The 11,074-nt window shown below is 39.1% G+C and overlaps 1 pseudogene; it reads left to right on the top strand.

Moving 5' to 3' along the window:
• Window positions 1-10,469: 10,469 nt before the first annotated feature.
• Window positions 10,470-10,866, top strand: LOC114616433 (annotated as a pseudogene).
• The last annotated feature ends 208 nt before the right edge of the window (window positions 10,867-11,074 follow it).

The following is an 11,074-nucleotide window of genomic DNA, read 5'->3' as shown; positions in this document are numbered from 1 at the left end:
AGAGAGAGAGAGAGAGAGAGAGAGAGAGAGAGAGAGAGAGAGAGAGAAGAGGTGGCAGACATACATTCAACACCAATATTACCAACCACAAAAAAATAGGAATTTACAATCACAGGTCACCAATAGCTTTCAACAGAATTAGATCTCCAATGAAAAGACACATGCTAACAGAATGGATGTGAAAAGGGTATCCATCATTCTGTTGCATGCAAGAAACACATCTCAACATCAAAGATAGACTTTAAGTCAGAGTTAAACCTTGGGAAAAAAATTCCAGGCAAGTGGACCTTAGAAGGAAGCCATTATAATATCTTAATATCTATTCAACAAACAAAGGGCATCCACATTGTAAAAGAAACATTTCTAAGCTTAAATCACACATTTACTCTCACACATTGATAGTGGGAGCCTTTAATATTTCATGCTCACTAAGAGACATGTCTTCCAGCCAAAACTTCAACAGAGAAATTTTTATACTAACAGACATTATGAGCCAAATGGACCTGACAATTGTCTACAAAACATATCACCCAAACACAGAAAACTGTATCTTCTTTTCAGCACCTCACAGAACTTTCTCCATAATTGACCATATCACAAATCAAGACTCATCAGACAACAAGAAAATAAAATAATCCCCTGAATCCTATTGGACAATCATGGAGTAAAGCTGGCTTTCAACAACAGAAACAACAAGAAGCCTCCACAGTCTTTGGAAACTAAAGAACTCTATAACTGAATGAAAACTGAGTCAAGACAGAAGTAAAGAAATTAAAGACTTTCTAATATTCAATGAAAATGAATGCATAGTGTAATCAAACTTATGAGACAAAATGAAAATGTTTCTAAGAGAAAAGTTTATAGCACAGTCTGACCTGTCTACAAGATGACTAGGGCAATGAACATGGCACAGAATATGTGGGTGTGGCCAACTAATGACTCGTCTAATTTGAGGTTCACTTCACTACAGTGAGCTCATGCTGGATGCTGCTCAGAAACAAGGGCAGGACAGTCAGAGACCCAGGATAGAACCAAACACAACTTGCAAACAAACAAACAAACAAACAAACAGCGAGCAACAAAAACCAATGAACTGATTGCTAATATTCCTCTATACTCATAGATTGGTGCCTTGTCCAGTTGGCATCTGAGACGTTGCCTCAGGCTGACGATGGGAGTAAGTGCGGAGACAACAACCCAAACATTAGGTGTAAAGAAAGCCCAGGTGTAACATTACATTACATTAGGTGTAAACTGTTGGGAGCTCTCCAACAGTTCCCTTATCTTGGAGCTTGGGGAACTTTGTAGAAGAGTTGGAGAGGGAATTCTGGGAGCCAAGAGGGGCCCAGGACACAGGGAGAGCAAAGCCTGTGGAACAAACTAAGTAGGGCTCATTGAGGCTCTGAAGAGACTGAAGTGTCAATCATGGAGCCTGCATGGGTCTGTGCTTGGTCTTCTGCTTATATGCTATGGACGTTTTGGAGGATTTGTGTTTTGAGAGACTCCTGACAGTGGGAGTGGAGCTGTCTCTGACTCTTTGGGCTGCTCTTGGGACCCCTTTCTGCCTACTGGGTTGCCTTGCCCAGTCTTGGTGTGAAGGCTTGTGCCTGGTGTCACTGTGTCTTTTTGTGCTGTGTTTGGCTGATGTTTCCTAGGGCAAGGGTAAGGGTGGGGCGGATTTGAGTGAAAGAGGATCTGTGGGTGGGTCCTGTGAGAATCGCAGTTACCAGAAGCTGAAGATGTGATGATTTGTTTGAGAGAAGACTACATAACTAACAAACATGCATGTTAGATCTGTGAATATGTAGTTTGCATGAAAATGCTCATCCAACATTGCAAGGTCCTTGCGCTTAGTCCCCAACAACACCAGACAGATTAATGAATAGGTTCATAAAAATATAAAAAATAAAAGCAGCCCGATTTCCACACTTCACCTTCAATTTGTGAGTTTCTCTTGCAATAACAAAGAGTAAACATTAAACTGTAAACCTAGTTGGTAGACAAAACCAAGATAAGAGTGAGTTTTGAAGATCCATAGTCTACCCATTTTCCCAATTTATCCTCCCTGTCACCCACTGCCACTGCCTCTTAGAAGTCCTCAAAATAAATGTATTTTATCAAAGCCCTCACTTAAGCCACAGCAAATAGAACAACAGACTCTCCCTATGGCCCTAGCTCAACTGGGGTTGAACGAATAATATGTCAAAGCCAGATTAAGAGGGAGGAAAACAAGAGATAAATAAATTGATGTGGGCAAAAGCTCCAGAATGAACTAACACCTGACTAGTCTTAAATTCCTCCAGAATCAATCAGGTACATTTATGAAAGTCAATTTAGCTTTGTTTATAGTTGCCTGAAGTCTGAGCATCCCATGTTTAAACCTGGGTGAGACAGTCTTCTGTCTTCTTTTCTAGTGCATTTCAACAGTACAGCATCTGACAACAGAGTTGCTGTGCCTTCAAATGCCACAATCCATTTCTAGATCTATAGGCAGTGCCTTTTCAATTAACAGGCAGGGATAGACTGATGTAGAAACCAAAAGCCATGTAAATCCAACAAAAACAGCTCCCAGACAGTGCTCGGATAGAAAAGGACAGACCGTTTCTCTCTGGAAAACAACACTCCTGTCTAGATGGTGTGATGGTTATATGAGAGCTATGAGTCTGTGGTGGGAAATTGAGATTATGAAACAAAGATGTGGTGATGCTGAATATTTATTAGTGGTGGACAAGCAACTGCCCTCAAAAATCCCAGTTTGTGGCAGTTTGTGGTAGCAGAGCAGTGGCAATATGTTTAAAGACAGGAGGGTGAACAGGGTACAGTCAGGTGCTCTCCAGCCCAGTACCAGTTTTGAGGCAGTTGAGACCCTTCAGCTTGTTGTCTGTCCCATTGAATCACAAAGGACTGTGCTCAGTACACAAGAGGTAAGCTAGCATTTTTATAGACATAAGAGGAAATTTTAATTCTGTTCTAGCCATGGAAATACCGCTAAAATCTGGAAGCACGCACTCTACAGGAATGAGGGAACAGTTGGCTTCTGCATCTGAAAGAGGCTCTGGTGGTGCTGCATGGAGCTGGGCCTCATTTTGCAAAATAGAAGCCATTATCTTTTTTTTCTTTTTTTTTTTAATTGGATGTTTTATTTACATTTCATATGTTGCCCCCTTACCCAATCCCTCACGCACCCAGGAACCCCCTATCCCCTCACCCCTCCTCCTGCTTCTCTGTCGATGTACCACAACCTACCACCCCTCCCACTCCTACCTCCTCACCCTCAAATTCCTACCCCCTGGGGCATCCAGCCTTCAAGAGGCCAAGGATCTCTTCTCCCACCTATGCACAGCAGGACCCTCCACTCTTACATATACAGCTGAAGCCATGAATCCCTCCCTAAGTGCTCCTAGGCTGGTGGTTTAGACCCTGGGAGCTCTGGTTGGTTGGTATTGTTGCTCTCCTCATGGTGCCGCAAACTCTTTCAGCTCCAACGGTCTTCAATCTAACTCCTCCATTGGGAACCCCATGATCAGTTCAATGGCTAGTTGTGAGCATCTGCCTCTGAATATGTCAGACTCTTGCATACCTCTGAGGAGACATCCATATCAGGCTCTTATCAGCATGCATTTCCTGACTTCCACATCAGCATCTACCTTTGGTGACTGCACATGGGATGGATACTGAGGTGGAACGGTCTTTAGACGGCCCTTCCTTCAGTTTCTGTCCCTCACTTTGTCTCCATATTTGCTCCCTTGAGTATTTTGTTGCTCCTTGTAAGAAGGACTGAATCACCCCCACTTGGTTTTCCTTCATTATGAGCTTCATGTGGCCTGTGAGTTGAATCTTGGACATTTCAAGGTTCTGAGCTAATATCCAATAATCAGTGAGTGAATACCATGTGTATTCTTTTGTGATTGGCTTACCTCACTCAGGATGATAATTTCTAGTTCCATCCATTTACCTAGGAAACTCGCGAATTCATTGTTTTTAATAGCTGAGTAATACTCCATTGTGTAAATATACCACATTTTTTGAATCCATTCCTCAGTTGAAGGACATCTGGGTTCTTTCCAGCTTCTGGCTATTATAAATAAGGCTTATATGAACATAGTTGAGCATATGTCCTTGTTATACGTTCGAGCATCTTCTGGGTATATGCCTAGGAGTGGTATAGCTGGATCCTCAGGTAATGCTATGTCCAATTTTCTGAGGAACCGCCAGACGGATTTCCAAAGTGGTTGCACCATCTTGCATTCCCACCAACAATGGAGGAGTGTTCCTCTTTCTCCACACCCTCGCCAGCATCTACTATCACCTGAGTTTTTAATCTTAGCCATTCTGACTGGTGTGAGACGGAATCTCAGGGTTGTTTTGATTTGCATTTCCCTGACGACTAAGGATACTGAACATTTTTTTAGAATGGCTAATTTATGGCTAAGAATGGCTTCTTGGCCATTCGAGTTTCCTCAGTTGAAAATTCTTTGCTAAGCTCTATACCCCATTTTTTAGTAGGGTTATTTGGTTGTCTGGAGTCTAATATCTTGAGTTCTTTTTATATATTGGATATTAGCCCTCTACCAGATGTAGGATTGGTAAAGATCTTTTCCCAATTTATTGATTGTTGTTTTGTCCTATTGACAATGTCCTTTGCCTTACAGAAACTGCAATTTTATGAAGTCCCATTTGTCAATTCTTGATCTTAGAGCATATGCCATTGGTGTTCTCTTCAGGAACTTTTCCCCTGTGCCCAAGTATTCGAGGTTCTTCCCCACCTTCTCTTCTGTTAGTTTCAGTGTATCTGGTTTTATGTGGAGGTCCTTTATCCACTTAGACTTGAGCTTTGTACAAGGAGATAATAATGAATCAATTTGCATTCTTCTACATGTTGTCCCCCAGTTGAACTAGCACCATTTGTTGAAAATGTTGTCCTTTATCCACTGGACAGTTTTAGCTCCTTTGTCAAAGATCAAGTGACCACAGGTGTGTGGGTTCATTTCTGGGTCTTTAATTCTATTCCATTGATCTTCCTGCCTGTCTCTGTACCAATACCATGTAGTTTTTATCACTATTGCTCTGTAGTACAGCTTGAGGTCAGGGATGGTGATTCCTTAGAAGTCAAAATATCACTATTTGCAGATGATAGGCTAGTATACTTAAGTGACCCCAAAACTTCCACCAGAGAACTCCTAAACCTGATAAACAACTTCAGCAAAGTGGCTGGTTATAAAATCAACTCAAACAAATCAGTAGCCTTCCTCAACATGAAAGATAAACAGACTGAAAAAGAAATTAGGGAAATGACACCCTTCACAATAGTCGCAAATAATATAAAGTACCTTGGTGTGAATCTAACCAAGCAAGTGAAAAACCTGTATGACAAGAACTTCAAGTCCCTGAAGAAAGAAATCGAATAAGATCTCAGAAGAGGGAAAGATCTCTCATGCTCATGGATTGGCAGGATTAATATAATAAAAATGGCCATCTTGCCGAAAGCAATCTACAGATTCAATGCAATCCCCAACAAAATCCCAACTCAATTCTTCACAGAGTTAGAAAGGAAATTCTCAAATTCATTTGGAATAACAAAAAACCCAGGATAGCGAAAACTATTCTCAACAATAGAAGCCATTATCTTTAGCTATCAACCAGACAAAATTAAACTGTGATTATATAGAGACATCCAAAAGCAAGCTATTTTGTCTTCAGTTAAATTTAAAGAAGTATAATAGAGATTAACAATTTCAAAAGTAGTTTAGACTGGCAATGAATGTGGCTAGAAGAAACATGGAATTAAAAATTTAAAAATTACCACTCTGAATTCTGCTGACTAGTAAATAATATTTTAGAAACCCAAATAATATACTATATTGAGTATCTTCAGATTTATGGGAATGAGATGTGAATTTTCTGCACATTTGCTGATTAAACAACTGACTTCTTTCAACATTCAACTTTTATGTGCTTTGTCAGATATGAGTATAAAGGTTCACTGTTCTTTAAAAAAAAAAACATGCACTTTATAAAGCGGCTTATTTCCTAACATTGGGAAATGTCCCTATATTCTAAACTTCACTTTAAAACAAGATCTATGCCTCTGCTGTGGCAGAAAACATGGTTTGTGGATAGATAAAAATCAGACTAATTGGGATTGGAACATGTTTTGGAGATAGATAAACATCAGATTACTCAGGGCTGGAGAGATGGCTGAGTGGTTAAGAGCTGACTGTTCTTCCAGAGGATCTGGGTTCAAGTTTTAGCACCTACATGGCAGCTCAAAACTGTCTGTACCTCCAGTTCATACATGCAGGTAAACATAAAATTAAATTTAAAAAATGAAAATTAACCTCTTCTTCTGTCTCCCCTCCCCTATGGCCAGGAGTTCTTCTCCATTAATAGATAAGCGTCATGATTCATCCTGTAAAAACAATGGCATTAGTCATTATAGAGACTGCGTAAAATATTTTTTACGAAGGCCACAAAGAAAAGGTGAAGAAAGTTTTACCTTTCAGTAGATTTTTAGTAATCAAATCTTTTTAAAGGGGACTATTTGTGGTTTCTGTTTTAAAACCATTTGATAAGATTATGACCAAAGAAGCTTATAGCTAGCTAACTTTACAAAATTGGCTTAAATATTTGACCTGCCATATGTGTAACTGAACTGAAAATGGAATATTGAAAAGAAAATTTTTCCTTCTTCAGCTGTCTCTAATGAAGTGGCAGTTCTGACCAAGATAAAAGAGGAATCAGGAGTTGTCCATTTTCCTTCAGCCCAACTCTTTGTCCTCCAGTCAGATCTAAGATAAGAAGCCCAGTTTCCTTGTGAAGTGAACCGGAATTTACTGGCAAGGACTTTTCATGACTTTTCATGAACTTCCTCTTCAAAATCCATATAACTAGGTGCAGCAACACACACACACACACAAAGGGGAGGGGAGAGAGGGAGGGAAGGAGGGGGGAGGAGAGAGAGAGAGAGAGAGAGAGAGAGAGAGAGAGAGAGAGAGAGAGAGGTTAGTTTGGAAAGACCAAAACTCAAAACTGTATTTTGATTAAAAATTAAGTCACATGGCATAGTAGAATTCAGGGAATTTTATGTGTTGTCTTATTCAGTTTCCAGCTAACCACAAGAAGAACTGAGACCTAGTAATCATTTCATATAGTATTTTGAAACAAATACCTTAAGTGTAGAAATGGTCAAAACACTCTCTCAACATCTCAAATCTGTGCAATGCTCTGCTTTTGTCAGATGCCTCTCAGTACTGTCATTCGTTCCATCTTAGTTAACATTGCTACTGAACACAATGAAGGGTCAACTGAGACACAAGTCCCCACTGAAAAAGCGTCTTTGTTAGGATGTCTATGAGGGATCATCATGTTTTCTTTGGTTATGTAGGAGGGCACTGCCCACTGTGAACCGTGCCTTTTCCTGGTCAGGTGGCCTCAGCTCTACAAGGAATGAGCCTGAGAATGAGCCTGCGTGAGACAGTGTGAACCAGCACATCCCACTGACCAGCCTGCGTGAGACAGTGTGAACCAGCACATCCCACTCTGCTTTGCTCCTGTTTTCAAGCTCCTGCTCACATGCCTTGACTTCTGTCAGTGATGGACATGGGACCAGGAGGAATAAGCCAAATAAATCCTTTCTCCCACTAAGTTGCTTTTAGAGTACTTAGTCACAGCAACAGAAAAGTATCTAGAATATATTTCATGCCCACATAATTGAAAAACCTTTCATTCCAATGTAAATTTGAGGAGGCTTACTATATCATCTCTTTTTTTTAAAAAAGACTTCAAAGGAGAAGGTCGATGTCTCCTTTAAAAAGTTTAAATCACTATAAATATCCAGTTAGCCTTACTTTCCTATGTCTTGAATATGTTTACATTATCTACAAACAACTTCAACTTTCACTTCACTTATCTTTTGTTACACAAGTTTTCTTCTCTAACTATTAGTCCTCACTTCCCGTTTACTCTCTATAACAGATCCAATAAATGCAGTTGGGAGGCCTTATCACCTCTACCAAGTCAGTCTGACAATCTTTAATGATTGTGAAAATAGATAGAAAGCTAACATTTTAAAGTGATAAGGCATTAGCCAGTGTCCAAGACAGGAAGGAGTTTAGGTAAATAGGATAAAACTAAGGATCTAGAGTATCCTTTGGGCACAAAATTTCTTATAGGAACCAGAAAGAGAAAATGTGTTATGTGTATGCTGGTTAATGCTGACTAACAATTCCTTTCTAAAAATACTACTAAAAGTAGACGGATTATTTTTGGTTTTGGATTTTGTCACCCATCAATTAACTTAGCTAGAGAATGTACCAACTTATTCTCTGGTCTGGATTTGGGAAACATTTGGCCTTGACAAATACCATCCAGATGTTGGCTAAACTGTGTCTGCTTTCAACAGAAGGTCAACAAATTGAGAAAGCTGGCTTTGCAGTTCCCACAAATTTACAGATCCAAATCCTAGACGTGAAGCTAAACCACACTGGGGATCACCAGGACTTGAGATGGGAAAAGAACCAATCAATTTTCTCTTGCCTTCCCCAAGCAAAACTATAATTTTTCTGCAAATTAATTCACATTATGTGGAAGATCAGTGGTTATAAGAGAGGTGATGAAAAAGAGGACTGTGATATAGGGAAAGTAATTGTGATATAGGGAAAGTGCTCAAGGCTGACTCTTCAGATAGGGATACGTATTCTTCTCTGTGATAGACCCTCCATGATTGCACAGCTGTTGAATTATCACAGATGTAAATGATGTGCTATACAAATAACTTTACTTCATGGCTGCCCTATAGAAAAATAACCTATAGAGAAATAAGTTGTCATACTTATGTCCTCAGGACCTGAAAACTGAGTAAAGTTTTAGAGACATGTAGTATCACAAAATATTTCTGAGGGTCCTGCAGTTATGTTTACAGAGATATTAATTCTTTCAAATTAACAATGATTTTTAATATATTGGTACTTATTCTGACTAATGAATTCTTAATATGAATTATGATATTATTATAATATTATTAATTATGAGTTTTGAAAGAGAAAGCTATCTTAATAACTAGGACACTAGGAAAAGCTGGTTTGGCTTGGTTTATAAACTATCAAATAGTTTATAAATAAAAAATACTCAAACAGTTTACAGAAAGTCATAGACTTTACTTTTGTAATACCAAATGAATACCATGTGACTGTTGCCAGACTTTAAAATACAGTGGGAAAGCTGACATTATTGCTTGATGCTTGATTTATTTGAAGATTATCTGCCTCATATTTGTTCATCTTTCACAGAGACTGAAGTCAGAATGCATGAATGAAACTGTCCAGCACAAAGAGTCAGAAAACGCAAGCTTTCACTTAGAAAGCATTTAAAGCAAGGAGATTGTATAAATTTAGGATCATTTGCTGCACATACCAGCCAATTAGACTAAGAGAAAGCACACATATACACTCACATGTACAGGATCACACATGCATATATATATATCCATCCACTGATAGGAATGAGAAATAGCTATTAAAGAAGAGACCCAGGGAATACAACAGTTGATCAATATTCTGTCGTAATTGTGACAACAGAAAAATAACCAACAGCAAGAACAATAATTGTTTCTTAGGGCCTTGGTGTTCTACGATCACATTGAAGAATGAAGGAAATGTTTATTACTCTAAATTATATTTTAAAAGAGCATTATAATTTGAAGAAATTTAGTTTAAAAATCTAATAAAACATGCCGATGGATGCCTAATAAGTGAAAATGTTGAGAAAATTTGAATGCAAATTAAAAAAAAGACACCAAAGCACCATCAGCCAAATGGTAGAAGATTATTTAACAGCTGATTAGGCCACTAAATCCATGAATGCTTCTGCTATTCCTCTACTGTAGAATCTCCTGAGGGAGTCGGTCTCAGCAGACTATCATTGTTTGTATGAGGCATCCATTAAATAAATTGCCGGCAAAAAATGCATCTTTATCTTGCAGAAAATGAATTCTGATGCTCCTAACTGAAAGGTTTCTGGAAGAATACAAAAGTCTACTAGAGTAAAACAACTGTGTCAGATAAAGATAGAGATGATAACTAGAGGTAAAGATCTGCCCCCAAAGAGTCCTAAGCATGGTAACTAAGCACGGTAACTAAGCATGGTAACTAAGCATGGTAAAGGCTCGTAATTCTTATCTTCTAAGTACAGAGAATCCACTAAGGTGTTTTAGATACGGGATGGAGTAACAAAGTTAAAAAAGATCTCCCTCAGCGTAGAATAACAACAAATACAGGGTTCTACAAAGTCTCAGGGAAAAAAGTTGATAGTGGTAATAGAGAAAGCAATAGCGAACATAGATTTTTGTGGCCCACATGCAGACGAGAGTTAAGATGGCCTATGTCTTAGAATAGTAAGCGGTACCTTAAAATAAGGAACATAGAGATAATGAGTTTCAAGAAACTGTTACTCTTTTACCGAGACCCACCAACATGGGCCGCATTCGCACCAAGACTGTGAAGAAGGCGGCCAGGGTCATCATCGAGAAGTACTACACGCGCCTGGGAAATGACTTCCACACCAACAAGCGCGTGTGCGAAGAGATTGCCATTACCCCCAGCAAGAAACTTCAGAACAGGATAGCCGGCTATGTCACCCATCTGATGAAGCGGATTCAGAGAGGTCCTGTGAGAGGTATCTCTATCAAGTTGCAGGAAGAAGAGAGAGAGGAGAGATAATTATGTTCCTGAGGTCTCAGCCCTAGACCAGGAGATCATTGAGGTAGATCTGACACCGAGGAAATGCTGAAGCTTTTGGACTTTGGCAGTCACTCAGGTCACTCAGCCTACAGTTGGGATGAATTTCAAAACACCACGTGGAGCTGTTTAATCTGTTATGCCATATTTTCAATAAACCTGAAAAAAAACAAAACAAAACAAACAACAACAACAACAAAAAAGAAACTGTTAACATGTCTGTCATTGGATATAAACTGTCCAGCAGATAGATTTGGAATTAAGATTGTGAATCTGGCCCAAAGAATAGATGTGTTCTAGATTGTGAACCTTGGAAATACTGCTCACAGTTTTTCTCATAA

This window comes from Grammomys surdaster, unplaced genomic scaffold, assembly GCF_004785775.1.
Source record: "Grammomys surdaster isolate TR1022 unplaced genomic scaffold, NIH_TR_1.0 320057, whole genome shotgun sequence".
NCBI classification, from domain to species: domain Eukaryota; kingdom Metazoa; phylum Chordata; class Mammalia; order Rodentia; family Muridae; genus Grammomys; species Grammomys surdaster.
Note: the sequence above shows the minus strand (reverse complement) of the source record. Positions and strands in the feature narration are given on the sequence as shown.